Source organism: Panthera onca, chromosome A1 (genome assembly GCF_046562875.1).
Source record: "Panthera onca isolate mPanOnc1 chromosome A1, mPanOnc1 haplotype 2, whole genome shotgun sequence".
Classification (NCBI taxonomy): domain Eukaryota; kingdom Metazoa; phylum Chordata; class Mammalia; order Carnivora; family Felidae; genus Panthera; species Panthera onca.
Window position 1 is genome coordinate 147,065,787 of NC_138339.1, and position 16,302 is coordinate 147,082,088.

Here is a 16,302-nt window from a genome sequence, read left to right on the forward strand (position 1 = left end):
ACACCGGAGCAGACAGCGCCAGAACCGCATGGATTGTGCCAACTTACTCCTGGAAGTCCTCATCTAGAAGCCTGTTCCTCCGCTGCCTCCTCCCTGCATAAGCACCTGAAGGTTGTGTGTGTGTGTGTGTGTGTGTTTAATTCCAATGCATGCAGGTGCCTGGCTTAAGCATTTGATTGCCGAGGCAAGCACTCCAAAGACTGCTATCTTGAATAAACCCATTACCAGCCACACACTAGATACTGAGCCAGGCTGTACCCCCTGAAGTTCTTTTGTTTTAGAGACCTTTGATTTGGCCACTAGTTCTTTCTTCCTGAGCTGTAATCTCCCTTCTTAGGTTCTACATTCACCAATACAGAGTGAACCCAAGAAATTGAGGCTCCTACTCTCGACCCCAATCAAAGCACAGCCCCAGGCTCTCACTCTCCCTGTGACCTTGCTGTGTGGTCCCAGGTATGCCGTGTACTCTCCAGGACTTGTAATAAACCTTGTTTTCTTTTTTCAAAGTGTCCTGGGTTTTGCTGAAGCCGTGTGTCTTGCAATCGTATCAGGAACCCCAAGGGCTAGTCCAGCCATGACCCTCGTTACAGACAGGCAGAGACCAGCACAAAACAATTTTGCCCAAACGTGCCTTCTCTCTGGCTTCTGATATTCACAAATTAGCAGTGTGCCTATAAAGCAGTGTTTTCCTGTGATGGCAGAAAGCTTGCCTTTCTGACTGGTGCAGCCACAGCTATCTTTGAGGGACTGGAGAATTGGGAGGGAGGCCGGTGCAATTCAGATGCTCAGGCTGGGCAGCTGAAGAGTCCAGGATTCAATAACCACATGTCCTTGGGAAACCGGCCACCCCCGCAAAGTCTCTTTGCTCATCTCTACAAGAGGGAGAACACCAGCTCTCACCCCAAGGAGTGTTGGGGTGATGTGCGTGGGGGATGGCTGAGATTTGTCTGCACCACTGCTTAGATGTGCAAAGTAAATGGGGTCAAGTGCATCTCCTTCACAAGTCATGGGGCTTGTCAAGACTTGAGCTTGGCATCTCAATCTCCTCTGGTCCAAAACGGTCTCTTCCAAGTCCCCTTCCACGTATAACTTTTGAATCAGGGATGGTTTGAGAATCTCTTGAATGACAATCTCTTTCAGATGAACTTCCTGTCATTTGGATGGATGTGATAAGGCACCCCGTCCTTGTGTGCCTCTCCAAAATGACACCCGGGTACGTGTGGGAGTGATAGGGAGAAAGGCCAGGAATCCAGTGCAGATCCATGCTGACCCCTACAGTGGAGGGTCAATCTGGTTTGGTCCGGCCGTGGACATGTGATGGCTAGGGGGTGACTGGTCCCATCGGACCTTTGGGCCACTACTGATGTCTCTGGGCCCAGCCATTTGCCTGTGACCATAAAGACTATGCATCTTGCAGTCCGTCTGTCCCCATCCTAGACCTCTGCTGGGCCACTGGTCCCCTCAGCCCCTTCATGTGCTCCCCAGGAGGCGGGTGGGAACTTCTGGATCCCTGCATGCTTCCCCCAGGCCATGGGGAGCCAGGAACCCCGTCTCAGGCTCCTCTACCAGCTGCTTTCTTCTGCCTTTGTGTTAGGGACAGAATGTTAGTGCCCTTCCCCCACCCCCATTCGTATGTTGAAATCCTAACTTCCAATGTGATGAAATTAGGAGGTGGGCTCTTTGGGCAGTAATCGGGTCTGAAGGTGGAGCTCCCACGAATGGGATCTGTGCCCTTATAAAAGAGACCCCAGAGAGCTCCCCTGCCCTGTCTGCCACGTGAGGACACAGCCAGAAGACTGCCGTCTGCAGCCTGGAGGAGGGCCCCCGCCAGAACCCAAACATGCTGACACCCTAATCTTAGACTTCCAGCTTCCGGAGCTGTGAGAAATCAATTTGTTGTTCACAAACCACCCAGTCTGTGGTTTTCTGTCACAGCAGCCCGAACAGACTCAGACACCTGCTACTGCTCCCCTGAATCTCTCTGGATGTATCTGTCAGGCCTCCCCCATCGTGGCTTCACCCTGAAAAGGAAGCAAATGGAATATGTGCCTGTGACTCTCTTGTCCTTCCCTCATTCTGTGGTGGCAGGAGGAAGGGACATCCTGGGCCTCCTTCTGCCATAGTCCCTTCTGCTCAGGGCCTTAGTGGGATCACTCTGTATGCTGAAAGAAACTTTATGATCTGGTCCATTGGTCTCCAAACTGAGGCTGTTCAGGGCACCTGGCTGGCTCAGTCAGTAGAGCATGCGACTCTTGATCTCAGGGTCATGAGTTCGAGCCCCACATTGAGCAGAGACATTACTTTAAAAAAAATAATAGGGGTGCCTGGGTGGTTCAGTCGGCTAGGCACCCAACTTTGGCTCAGGTCATGATCTCAGGGTTCATGAATTCGAGCCCCGCATTGGGCTCTGTGCGGGCAGAGGGGAGCCCGGCCTTGGATCTTCTGTTTCCCACTCTCTGTCCCTCCCACTCTCATTCTCTCTCTTTCAAAAAAAAAAAAATTAGAAAAGTAGTTTTTTTAATTTAAAAATAATTTTAAAAATAGTAAAATAATAATAAGAGAAAAAAGAAAAAGATTTAAAAAACAAACAGGGGTGCTTGGTGGCTCAGTTGGAAGAGCATGTGACTCTTAATCTTGGGTAATGAGTTCAAGCCCCACATTGGGTGTAGAGATTACTAAAAAATAAATAAATACACTTTAAAAAACAAACAAAAAAAACCCACTAAGGCTGTTCATCATGTATTTCCAGCCCTCTGCCTCCTAGCATGTGGCAGGATTATACTTCCTGTCCCTGTGGTTGACTTGGCCATGTGACTATTCATGATGGGAGCAAGAGCAAAACATGTTGCTCCCCACCACAACTCAGGGCCCCCACCAACCCCCCACCAACCCACAGCTGGTGTTTAGTGTGAGGGAGAAGCTGCTGCTGTTACAAGGCATGAAGGCTTTGCGACTGTTTGTTATGCAGCATACCTTGAGCATCCTGACTGATCCACTTCTATCGCCCCTAAAATAAGTTTTTAAAACTCGTGTGTACACCCTTGCACATTTTGAAGATGACATCTACAATAGTCACTAAATATTTAAATTATTGCAAGGGATGGGCCCCTGGGTGGCTCAGTCAGTTAAGCGTCTGACTTCGGCTCATGTTGTGATCTCACAGTTCGTGAGTTCGAGCCCCACATCACACTCTGAGCTCTCAGTGCAGAGCCTGCTTCGGATCCTCTGTCTTCCTCTCTTTCTGCCCCTCTCTTACTTGCATGCCCCCTCAATCTCTCTCTCAAAAATTAGTAACAATAAAATAAAAAAACATTTGAAAAATTCTCATGGGGCACCTGGGTGGCTTAGTCAGTTGGGCATCTGACTTCAGCTCAGGTCATAATCTTGCAGTGCATAAGTTCGAGCCCCGCATCAGACTCTGTGCTGACAGCTCAGGGCCTGGAGCCTGCTTCAGATTCTGTGTCTCCCTCTCTTTCTGCCCCTCTCTTGGCTCATGCTCTGTCTGTCTAGCTCTCTCAAAAATAAATAAAACATTAAAAATATTACAAGGGTTGGAATTTCCCACCTGATGTAAATACTAATATTTAACATAAAAAACTATTATGTAAGTCTTTTTTTTTTTTTTAAAGTAGGCGTCACACTCAGCGTGGAGCCCAATGCAGAGCTTGAACTCATGACCCTGAGATCAAGAACTGAGTGAGATCAAGAGTCAGATGCTCAACTGACTGAGCCACCCAGGTGCCCCTGTTATGTAAGTCTTCTAAATGTATCCAGTGGAATCTAAACATTAAAACACTTTCTTCCCTGCTATCTTCAGGTTTTTAAATCCACCAGCAAGCTCTTCTCCAACATTTGGAAATTTTACACTTTTTCCTTTTTCTCCTTAAATCCATGTTTCCATTCCACATCCTCTGTACATCTTTGCCATAAGGGGATGTATTTTTAGGCTTTAAAGTCTTTTATCGACCACTTTATCATACTTGGCTAGAACCAAAAAAGTATATAAACTGGAATTTTGAAGTTTACTTTATTCCCTACCAACCATAAGTCCTAAGTGTTAAACGTGTCTCCTGAATTGAATTACCAGTACAAACAGAATGAGTACACAATTGACCAAAAGAACAGAAAAAACAAATTTTGATGAATAATTTTTAAACATAAAAAACATCTTTTATTGAGGCATATACTGCTAAAGACTAATAGATGTGGTGCTAGCAGTCTTTTTTTTTTTTATAACAGAAATAGATTATGAAACATTTTATAAGATGAAGACTGTAATCAGAATACTTTATGTGATTTGATATGAGAAGTTAGACTCCATTCTTGAATACCACAAAGAATCTGAAAGAAATATGGAAATACTGGGGTGCCTGGCTGACTCAGTTGGAAGAGCACATGACTCTTGAGCTTGGGGTCATGAGTTCGAACTCCACATCAAGTGTAGAGATAAATAAATAAATAAGCTTTAAAAAAAAAAAAAAAAAAAAAAAGAAATATGGAAATATCACCTGTCAGTTGCAGCCAATGTGTCCTGAAAAGGTTGATATTCCCAGAGACTGTGCTCCCTGCTCAGCATCCCTAACCTCCACTATGCTTGCTGTTCAGAGGCACCTGCTGTCCCCACCTAACTAAGGATGATTCTTTTTTTTTTTAAGTTTTTATTTATTTATTTTGAGAGAGGGACAGAGAGAGTGATCAGGGGAGAGGCAGAGAGAGAGAGGGAGAGAGAGAATTCCAAGCAGGCTCCACACTGCCAGTGCAAAGCCCCAGTGCGGGGCTCAAACTCACAAACTCTGAGATCACAACCTGAGCCAAAGTCGGCTGCTTAACCGGCTGAGCCACCCAGGTGCCCTGAGACTAATGCATTTCTAGACAAAAGGAGAGGTGAAGACAGTAGATCTTAAAAGTTTTGGGGCGCCTGGGTGGCGCAGTCGGTTAAGCGTCCGACTTCAGCCAGGTCACGATCTCGCGGTCCGTGAGTTCGAGCCCCGCGTCAGGCTCTGGGCTGATGGCTCGGAGCCTGGAGCCTGTTTCCGATTCTGTGTCTCCCTCTCTCTCTGCCCCTCCCCGGTTCATGCTCTGTCTCTCTCTGTCCCAAAAAAAATAAATAAAAAAAAAAATAAATAAAATAAAAAAAAAAAGTTGAAAAAAAAAAGTTTTCATCACAAGAAAAATATGTTTGCAACTATGTATGCTAGTGGCTGTTAATTAGATTTATTGTGATGATCATTTCATAATATATACAAATACCAAATCATGATGTTGTACACCTGAAACTAATATAATGTTATATGTCAATTATACCTCAGTTAAAAAAAAATTATACCTCACTTGAAAAAAAAAAAGGAGGGGCACCTGGGTGGCTCAGTCAGTTGAGCTTCCGACCCTTAATTTCAGCTCAGGTTATGATCTCACAGTTGGTGGGATCAAGCCCCGCATCAGGCCCCACACTGGCAGCGCAGAGCCTGCTTGGGATTCTCTCTCTCTCCTTCTCTCTCTGCCCCTCCCCTGCTCACTTTCTTGCTCTCAAAATAAGTAAACTTTAAAAAATAAAATAAAAACTTAATCAGTTGTTTTTTTACAAGATTCTTTTTCAGATTCTGTGTATCAGTCAATAAATTAGTAAAACCTGTTTTCTGGTTTTTCCAGCCCCTGCACCTGGAAAGACTGTGCACCCCAGAAGTTTGTGTACCCTTAGTTTGAAGACATCTGAGCTTATCTGCCAGGCCTGGGAACTAAAAAAGTTCACAAAATCCTTCTTGTTTCCAAACCTGCTGGCTCTCAGATCTGAACTGGAGTAAAAGCTTTACATTCCCACAGCAAGACCAAGGCAAACGATGGCTTTGGCAGGGAGGTCACAGCCAAGGGACGACAGGAGGGGAAAAAAAAAATCACAGTGACACAATTCAAAACTCTCCACATTATACTTGCCAAGTGCTTAGCACAGTGACTGGCAAGTAGTAAGCAGTAAATAAAGGAGAGAGCCACGCAGATGCATTTCACATGCACGCCCCTCAGTCTGGCACAGTTCTGAGCTTCAAATGTCATTCATTGCGGGTGTTGAGTAGGTTGGTGCACAGTTGCTGCTGAACTAACAAGGTAAGGCTCTGAACTAGAGCCTTCGGCCACCTGGCGGTGAACTGTGCACCTACCCCATGCCAGCCCCTGAGCCGCAGCTGTCCACCTGCTTAAGGGCATCGCTGTGGGCTTCAGGCACAAGGAAATGGAGATGGGGAGTCCGTGGGAGGTGGCTGGAGGCTGTCAGTCATCCCAGGAGGGTCGCTCAGTCCCCCTTCCCTGCCTGCGAGCTGAGATCTGGTGAAGAAAAGGCAGAGAATGGCTCAGAGCCCAGGAAGCTCCACCTCCTCCCTACCCTGGCGGGAAGTCCTGGAGTGCCTGACCCTCTTTGCTACCGGCAACCAGTGGGGTAACGAACACAAATTCTGGAGTCTGGCAGACCCGGACACTAACACGGCCTTGCCTGGCTCACCGCTGACCACTCGCCTTGGAGGTCTGCCCGCGCACCTGCTGCTTAGAGGCGCTTCGTCTGACCATCATAGCCATTAACCGATGAACAGTGACGGTCAAGGAAGAGCTGCCGCCCTGTTCATCCTGGCCGCTCCAGACTGTCGTCCCCCCCTTTTCCCACGCTCTGTCCCCTTGATTTTATAACCCAACCCACGTTGGGAAAGCCTCTTTCCATTCCCATATCCGAATTCATTCTCACCTTTTCACTATCTCCACGGTTAAGACCTCCGTTTGTGTTGTATTAACTTCGTTCCGTCCGACTTCGTAAACTCCGCCCTTTCCACTGGTCCATAACTGAATCATCGGAAAGACAGACTCTATGAATGCAGTCGATCTCCTCCAGTGACACCTAGGCGAAGGAAGAGGGCCCCACCAAGTTTTGGTGTTGGAAAAATTGTAATTAACATCCAAGGGCTGCTAAAGGAAGGCGCGTTCGTGGCCAACAGTGTCCTGCAGGGGGCGCTGTCCACTCAGTGACTCATCACCGCTCAGAAATGGGGGTGGAGTCTGGTTTCACAACCCGTCTGGATCCCAAGTGCTGACAGGTCAGTTGCTAAGTGTCTACTTATTAAAATGTTTGCTTTGCTAGAAGCAGTCCCAGAGAGTTCAAGGAAATAACACCCTTCTTTAAAACTGCAAGAAAGTACATGTATCCTGCAGCACACACACAATTATTTCAGAAATACGCCATCAAACCACTCCTACAACAAGCCTTAGTAAAGGTCAGGGTTTGAGAGCTGTTCTTTTTATCCTTGGAGAATGCTCCGTTAATGGGTACCGGAATCAAGGATTCTTCAGTGTGTGCGGGAATGTTACTGATTTGATATATAATTAGGTTTGTTTTTTTTCTATTCGTATTCCAGTTCAGGTTTGCTTTTTTCTCTTTTCTGGTTTAACTTTACTTTTTTTGGATATGTAAAACATTTCCACGATCCAATGTCAAAACTATGAAAAAGAGGGGAACTCAGAGAAGTGTGTTCCTCCAATTCTACACCCCAGTTCCAATGCGCGGGTGTTTTCCCCACCCCCCAAGTGTTTCTCCGGCACCAGCTGGGTGTCGGACAATTCAACTCAATTCTGATGCTGTCTACCTGGAGAGACCATCAGACGCCACAGGTTAAGGTCTCAGCCCTACAAGACTGCCACCCCTCTGTCCCACCCCACCTCACCCCTTCAGATGCCAATCGCAAATCCAGGTTACTGTGCTTCCGACTGACTGGCTATGGATGGTTAAGTTCCAGTGACCTCCTGCAACGGGTTTTATTAATTTGCTAGAGCGGCTCCCAGAACCTAGAGAAACACTTTACTTACTAGATTACCGGTTTATTATAAAGGCTGTAACTCAGAAACAGCCAGATGGAAGATATGCATCTGGCAGGGTACAGGGACGACGCGTGGGGCTTCCGGGCCCTCTCCAGGAGTGCCACTCTCCCCAAGTCTCCACGTGCTCACCAACCCGGAAGCTCTCGGAACCCCGTGCTTTTGGGTGTTTATGGAGCTTTACTGCACAGGCACGTATGATTAAATCGCCCACCACTGGTGAGATCAGTTCAACCTCCAGCCCCTCTCCCCTCCCCTCAATGCAGGGGGTGAGCCTGAAATTTCCAACCCTCTAATCACGTGGTTTGTTCTCCAGGCAACCAGTCCCCATGGGGGGGGGGGGGGTCCCCAAAGTCACCTCATTAACATAACAAAAGACACTTTTTGCCGCTCTCACCACTTCGGAAATTCCAAGGGTTTTAGGAGCTCGTGCCAGAAACTGGGATGAAGACCAAGTACTTATTTGTTGTTATAAATCATAGTATCACAGGGACACCTGAGTGGCCTAATAGGTTGTGCGGCCAATCTTGATTTCCATTCAGGTCATGATCTCACAGCTGGCGAGATAAGAGCCCCCAGTTGGGATTCTCTCTCCTTCTCTCTCTGCCCCTCCCCTGCTTGTTCTCCCTCCCTCTCTCTCTCAAAGTGAATAAATTTAAAAAAATAAATAAATCACAATATCACAGTTCCCTTTCCCATCCTGGAAGTTCATTTACAGCAGCCTCCTCCAGGAAGCCCTCCACACCCACTGTTTTTATTTTTATCTTATTTCATTATTTCATTTTATTTATTATTCTCAAATTAGTTAACATACACTGTGTTCTTGGTTTCAGGAGAACACAGTGATTCATCTCTTATGTATGACACCCAGTGCTCATCCTCCTTAATGCACCCATTTAACCCCCTCAATCCAAATTCTGTCCTCTGTATTTGAGTCGCTTATGGTTTGCCTCCCTCTGTTTTTATCTTATTTTTCCTTCCTTGCCCCCGTGTCTTCTGTTCAGTGTCTCAAATTCCACGTATGAGTGAAATCATAGCATATCTTTCTCTGACTTATTTCACTTAGCATAATACCCTCCAGTTCCATCCACTTTGTTGCAAATAGCAAGATTTCATTCTTTTTCATCGCTAAGTAATATTCCTTCATATATATATATATATATATATATATATATATATATATATATATATCACCTCTTTATCCATTTGTCAGTTGACAGACATTTGGGCCATCTGCAAGAGGGAAAGTCTTGTTGGATGACATCTAGGAGCCCTGCCAGCTCCGGGCCACCTCATGCCCTGACACAAACCTGGACTGCTGAGCCCTCAATCCAAGAGAGACAAGGTGGAGGCCAGAACAGTGGGTGTGGAGTGCTTCCTGGAGGAAGCTGCTGTAAATGAACTTCCAGGATGGGAAAGGGAACTGTGATATTGTGATTTATTTTAATAAAATAAAATAATAAAATAAAATAAAATAAAATAAAATAAAATAAAATAAAATAAAATAAAATGACTTTCCCTCTTGCTGATGGAAATCAGTAAGTCAGGCTTCTGGCCACCTGGGCAGGAACCTTGTGCACACTCCCTCCAGGAAAGGTAAAGACTCTCGGGCAGTGCGTGGGGTGGGGGGGAGGCGCTCACCTTTATCCAGCTGCTTCCAACCAGCGTGTTTCCATCTAAATCCTCTTACAACACTGTCTGAGGGCTACTCTTCCAAGAAAGACACAGAGAGGCATGGAAAGGTCAAAAGACCCGACTGCTCTGACCTCTACAGTCCTTGCCTTTCAAGCAGCATCACACAAAAAGGTAACATTCTGCCCCTCCTGCTACTCAGTTTCATCCTCAGTTCCCAGCTTGTACCTGCAGCAGCTGCTGCCACCGCCTTGCAGGCTTCCAAGCCAGCAGTGCACAAGCCATTTTTAGCTCTTCCTGCTCCTTCACCCTGGCATCCAGTCTGTGGGCACAGAATCCAGCCCTCTAGGGCTGGAGGAAACCACAAAGGGCATGCAGTTCGGCCTGCCCACGCAGCACTTGGATTCCCTCTGAACAGTGGTAGAAGCCATTGCCCAGGTTCAGCCTAAACACTACCCCCCACCTTCGTGCCAGGGAGGTGGCCACTTCCTGACATTATCTGTTACATCTTGAAACAGTTATGATGTTCAGAAGAGACAGCCTTGGGCGGAGCTGAAATCCGCCTCCCTGTTGCCTCTCCTTTTTACCTCCCTCACACACACTTCACTGGTCCTGGATTTTTTTTCCTGGGGTATCACAGAATCGACCTTCCCCCACCCCATCTTTGCCCTTTAAACCTGAAGGTTAGGGGGCGCCTGGGTGGCTCAGGTCATGATCTCACTCTTCATGAGTTCGAGCCCCACGTTGGGCTCTCTTCTGTCAGCAAGGAGCCTGCTTTGGAACCTCTGCCCCCTCTCTTTCTGCTCCTCCCCCACATACTCTCTCTCTCTCTCTCTCTCTCTCTCTCTCTCTATCTCTCTGAAAAATAAATAAACTTAGGGGGCACCTGGATGGCTCAGTCAGTTAAACGTCCAGTCATGATCTCACAGTTTGAGTTCGAGCCCTGCATCAGGCTCTGTGCTGACAGCCTGGAGCCTGGAGCCTGCTTCGGATTCTGTGTCTCCCTCTCTCTCTGCCCCTCCCTGCCTCACACTCTTTCTCTCAAAAATACAAACATTAAAAATACATATAGGGGCGCCTAGGTGGCTCAGTCAGTTTAACCAACTTCTGCTTAGGTCATGATCTCAAGGTTCATAGGTTCGAGCCCTGCATGGGGCTCTGTGCTGACAGCTCAAAGCCCGGAAACTCCTCGCTCTCTGCTCCTCCCCTGTCCGCACTCTGTCTCTATCAAAAATGAATAAACGGTAAAAAAAAAAAAAAAAAAAAAAAAAAAAAAAAATACACAAATAAACAAACTTTAAAAAATAATACAAATTTAAAATAAACATGAAGGTTAGGATCACACCCCCGCCCAGGGTAAATATTCCCCAGTGCTCCATTGGACATGATTTCAAATCACTAGCCTGTCTGGCCCCTACTCCAAACATGCTCCCGTTTAGGCAAATCAAGCATTGTAAACTCTGCCTGTCTGTGAGGCCCAAGCAAGTGACCTCAGTGGGGGGGGGTGGGGGGGGGGGGTGGGGGGGTGGGGAGCTGTAGCAAAGAGAGTATGTGTCCCTTCTACTTTGCCTTCCATGGGCATAGAGACCTCCGTCAGGGAAAGACTGTAAGACTGTAAGGCCTGGTAGTCCTCGGCCAATGAAGAAGCAGGGGAGGGGCTTCATGCTAGGAGATAAACTGTCTGCTGTAACTGCCCAGAGTGTGCCTGTCCATCAGACACCTGCTCTTGCTAGAACGCTAATTAAAGCCTCACTTCACTGTGCTCCGGGTCTCTGTGTCCCTCCTTTGACTGGGTCAGTGGGCTTATTTCTCACAACCCCCTTCACCCAAGCCCCTGCCCTAGGACCTGCTGTGGCCAGACTTCATTCAGCTAAGTGTGGCTCCTTCTAGAGAGCAGGCGGGCCAGAGACTTAGCTAGCATGCCCCCTGGGCCTCTCTGATCTTGTGACAGAACTGTCCTTTCTGCCCTTTCCTCCATACCTTTGCTTAACCTGTCCTTCCTCTCAGAGAGCCTTCCTCCTCACCCACCCACGTCTCGCCCCAGCTTGGCCTAACTCCTCCTGAGGCTTTCCCTGGTAGTGTCAGCCCAAGTGACAAAAGCCCTTATATTTTGCCAATACCACATCTGTAATAAGGAAGTAATGACGGACCAAACCCAGAGAGCATTCAAGAAGTAAATGAGGCGAGGAGCGTCTGGGTGGCTCAGTCAGTTGGGTGTCTGACTCTTGATTTTGGCTCCGGTCATGATCTCACAGTTTGTGAGTTCGGGTCTCACGTCAGGCTCTCAGCTGACAGTGTGGAGCCTGTTCAGGATTCTCTCTCTCTCTCTGCCCCTCCCCTGCTTGCTCTAAGAAAACAAAAAAATTTTTTAAAAAGGAAGGAAGAAAAGAAGAGAAGAGAAAAGAAGAGAAAAGAAAGGAAAAGAAAAGAAAAGAAAAGAAAAGAAAAGAAAAGAAAAGAAAAGAAAAGAAAAGAAAATGAGGTGACTCATGTCAAGCACTTGGAGTAGTACCAGATACACAGGAAATGCTCAATGAACAGGAGCTCTTACTATTAATCCCCCGCTTAGCACTGACTCCACGTGCCATCTTAACACTCTTTCACATCGGCTCCTCTTACCTTTCCAGCTAAATGATGAAAGAACCCGGGATCTGGAGGCCGGCAGACCTGGGTCTGAATCCACGTCCGCCATGTCTTACCTGGTGAAGTCACACAACCTCTGCTTCTGTAAAATGGAGCTAATGGCTCCCATCCGTCAGGGTTGTGATAAGGATCAAATGAGGCAATGTCTGCAAAGGTTCTAAGTAAACTGGGAAGAACTTCAGTGAGAAGCCTGAGTTTCCGGGGGAGGAAATTCCAGACCAGCCTCCAGATTGCTGGAGTCAAAGGCAAGCCAGGCGGTTCTGTCTTCGAGCAGACCCAGAATGTTCAACAGATAGTTTTCGAGAGCAGCTACTCTGGGCCAGACCCCGTGCAGAGTTCCTGTAAAGATGGGGCCAATCCTCAAAGTAAACGCTGTAAAGTCACCTCTAAATCTCCAGCCACTGGGCCATCACCCAGTCCCCAACTTGCCCTCTCTCTAGACCCTCACCTGGGACCTGGTATTTCCACACCTCCTCACGTCCCTTCCTGGACTCTGCCCATCCCTTTCTGTACCACATTCATTCGCTCACTCACTCATTTGTGCATTACACAATTATTTATTCAGTAGTCACCAGCTGTTCTGAAAACAAGTTGACCAGAATCCCTGCCCCTCATGGGTCTTATATTCTAGTAACTCATTACAGAACTTTTTTGCCTTGGGGTGACTGTGTGGCTCAGTAGGTTGAGTGTCCAACTCTTGATTTCGGCTCAGGTCACAGTCTCACGGTTCGTGAGCTTGAGCCCTGCATCGGACACTACACTGACAGTGTGGAGCCTGCTTGGGATTCTCTCTCTCTCTGCCCCTCCCCTTCTTACTCTCTCTCTCTCAAAATAAATAAAATAAAATAAATTAATTTTAAAAATCGGGGCACCTGGATGGTTCAGTTGAGCATCCAACTTTGGCTCAGGTCATGATCTTTCTTTGCTCTAAAAATTCCACTGTTTTCCCACTACTTATGCTAGTCTACCACTTTGAACCTGGCCTTGGGGACAGTTAGGGATCTGGCTCCACTCCCTTTCCCTCCCCACTCACTTCCTTTCCCAGGAAGGAAGGCACCCACAGGCTCAAGGTGGGCCACACCCCCTCAGACTGGGTGCCTTAGCTCCCTCAGTCCTGGAAACGCCTCTGCCAAGGGATAGGCAGCCAAATGTTTTCCCAGTAGGGGAACCTGTTCTCAGCCCCGCCCACGGCCTAGCTCAGGGGCCTCTCCTCCCCGGGAGCTCTGCCCTCATTCACGTGGGAGCTCCCCAGGGTAATTTTCCTTGTCATTTCCCCAGCATCTGCAGAGTGGACACGCCTCCCTGGGAATCCATCTGCGTGTGTGCACCAAGGACATAGCTGGTAACATATAGTTTTGTGGGTGGCCAAAGAAGTGAGCAGGGAACACTGTCCAGTGGAGAGATTGCAGAGAGGGTCTCATGGGCGATGTTCATATGATCCTGGATGAATGAGCAGGGTGTGACCACAGGGAGGAGAATCACCCACTAGCTGGGGGTGGGCCAGCGGGGGCAGGGACAGTGTGGTGTAGGGGTGCAAAAGTTTGCTTCTTCCCTTCTACGTTCTTTGCCTGGTCTAATAATTAAATTGATGTAAGACCGATTCACAAGAGAAAAGCATACAAAAGTTTAATAACTTTTTTTTGTTTAAGTTTAATAACTCCTGTGCACAAGGGGGAGACCCGGGAAAATTGAGTAACCCTGCCGACCCCACCATGGCCCAAGCTCATCATCTTAAATACCATCTTCAGCCAGAGGCAAAGGATGTTGGTGGTGGGAGTCAGTTATGGGAAGTTAACGGAAAAGCACAGGAAGCAAGAGTAAACTTGTTATGCAGATTTAAATCCGGGCCTTAGCCACTGACTGAAGATTCTAAAGATTTAGATATCTTCCTCTTTTTGGTACTTAAGGGGAGACACCCTAACAAATGAAGATTTCCTTTATAAATGTAAATGTCAAATGGCTAACTACTTAGTTTTGCCAGTGTCTGCTGTTTTTTAAAAATAATCAGCTTTTAAAAAATGGCCAGCATAAAATAATATGCCAAAAAGGCACATTTGGGATGATATATATATTTTTTTTTTTTTAATTTTTTTAATGTTTATTTTTGAGTGAGAGAGACAGAGTGCGAGCAGGAGAGAGGCAGAGAGAGAGACAGACAGAGTCTGAAGCGGGCTCCAGGCTCTGAGCTGTCAGCACAGAACTCCACACAGGGCTTGAACTCGGGAACGGTGAGATCATGATTTAGGCCAAAGTCAGACGCTTAACCAATTGAGCCACGCAAGTGCGCCAGGGGTGATATATTTTGCACCCCTTTAGTGTCCAGATGCATGGGACATGCAAAGGAGCCATCCAGTGTGCCAGTGGGCTCGGAAAGGAAGGTGAGGAAAGGAACAGAATAGAGAAAGAAGGTGGAAGAGAGGTCATTTTGATGTGGAAATGTTGGGGTTCGGAGCCAACAGCCAAGAAAGAATTCTTGAGACATCTTCGGTGTACAAAGGTGGTTTTCCTAAAGCACAGGGACAGGACCCGTGGGCAGAAAGAGCTGCATGGGGGTTGTGACAGGTAACTGATTATATAGTTTCAAGTTGGGAGAGGGTCAGGCATAGGGTACGTCTCTAAGGAATTTTCGAAACAAGGTTTCCAGGACCTTGAGGGGCTAGCTGCTGTTACGAAAAGGTCATTCGTTACTGTTAGGAAAAGGTCAGTAAAACCTCAGTCATGAGACCCTTCAGATGTCTATCTGGGTCATATGCTTGGGGGATGATTTTTAACACATATCTTGGTGGGTAGAGAGAAAGGAAGTTTCCAAAGGAATTTTTATATGTTAAGGTAGACTTACAGGACCCTGGAGGTCAGGATGATGTTAAGTTCAGATTGCCTTTTGCCCTTAGCAAAGTGTCACTATTAAGGTGGCTGAGTTCTTAGAGGAAGGTCACTCTACTGTTTCAAGGATGTGGCACTGGGTTGTCAGGCAATAAGGAAACTTATTTATTTATTTTTTTAAGGTTTATTTGAGACAGAGAAAAAAAGAGAGGGAGCAAGCACAGGCAGGGGAGAGGCAGAGAGAGGGGAGAGAGAGAATCCCAAGTAGGCTTCACACTGTCAATACAGAGCCTGACTCAGGGCTCGATCTCCTGAACTATGAGATTAAGAGTGGGACACTCATCTGACTGAGCCACCCAGGAGCCCTTAATTTTTTTCTTTTGCCTTTGTTCCCCACATCAACCTGACTGGGAAAGGTCTTGAGTGTCAAGCTGGGAACTGTGACCTCAGCAGGTCAGTGGTCAAAAGCTCAAAGAGGACAAGGCCAGGTTATGGAGATGAGTGAGATTTAGGGGATCCAGGAGAAGTGGAGACTGACATCTTCAAAAAAGTGATGTGGGAAACAAAAGCAAATGAAAAATTAAATTTCCTTGCTGTCTATAGCCCACTGACAAGTCCTTGGGACAGGCAAAGTGACATTTCTCTAGGAGCTCAGCTGCCTCAATGGTGACACTTTGCTAAGGGCAAAAGGCAATCTGAACTTAATATCATCCTGACCTTCAGGGTCTTGTAAGTCTCCTTTAATGTATAGAAATTCCTTTGGAAACTTCCTTTCTCTCTACCCACCAAGATATGTGTTAAAAATCATCCCCCAAGCATATGACCCAGATAGACATCTGAAGGGTCTCATGACTGAGGTTTTACTGACCTTTTCCTAACAGTAACGAATGACCTTTTCGTAACAGCAGCTAGCCCCTCAAGGTCCTGGAAACCTTGTTTCGAAAATTCCTTAGAGACGTACCCTATGCCTGACCCTCTCCCAACTTGAAACTATATAATCAGTTACCTGTCACAACCCCCATGCAGCTCTTTCTGCCCACGGGTCCTGTCCCTGTGCTTTAGTAAAACCACCTTTATGTGGGGCGCCTGGGTGGCTCAGTCGGTTAAGCGTCCGGCTTCGGCTCAGTCATGATCTCGCAGTCTGTGAGTTCGAGCCCCGTGTTGGGCTCTGTGCTGATAGCTCAGAGCCTAGAGCCTGCTTCAGATTCTGTGTCCCCCTCTCTCTCTGCCCCTCCCCCACTCATGCTCTGTCTCTCTCTGTCTCAGAAATAAATAAACATTAAAAAATAATAATAATTAAAAAAAAACCCACCTTTATGCACTGAAGACATCTCAAGAATTCTTTCTTGGGGAGCA

General features: G+C 47.0%; 1 long non-coding RNA gene across 1 annotated transcript in view; it reads right to left on the minus strand.

Annotated features, from left to right (window-relative positions):
• Positions 1 to 5,157: 5,157 nt before the first annotated feature.
• The window catches only part of LOC132681678 (uncharacterized), a 28,294-nt gene continuing 17,149 nt past the window's right edge, over positions 5,158 to 16,302 (minus strand). Inside the window, exons 2-3 of the long non-coding RNA XR_009611196.3 lie at positions 6,728 to 6,877; positions 5,158 to 6,315 (exon numbers count right to left, since the gene is read on the minus strand). This is a non-coding gene — a long non-coding RNA (uncharacterized LOC132681678). The remainder of the gene's footprint in view (positions 6,316 to 6,727; positions 6,878 to 16,302) is intronic.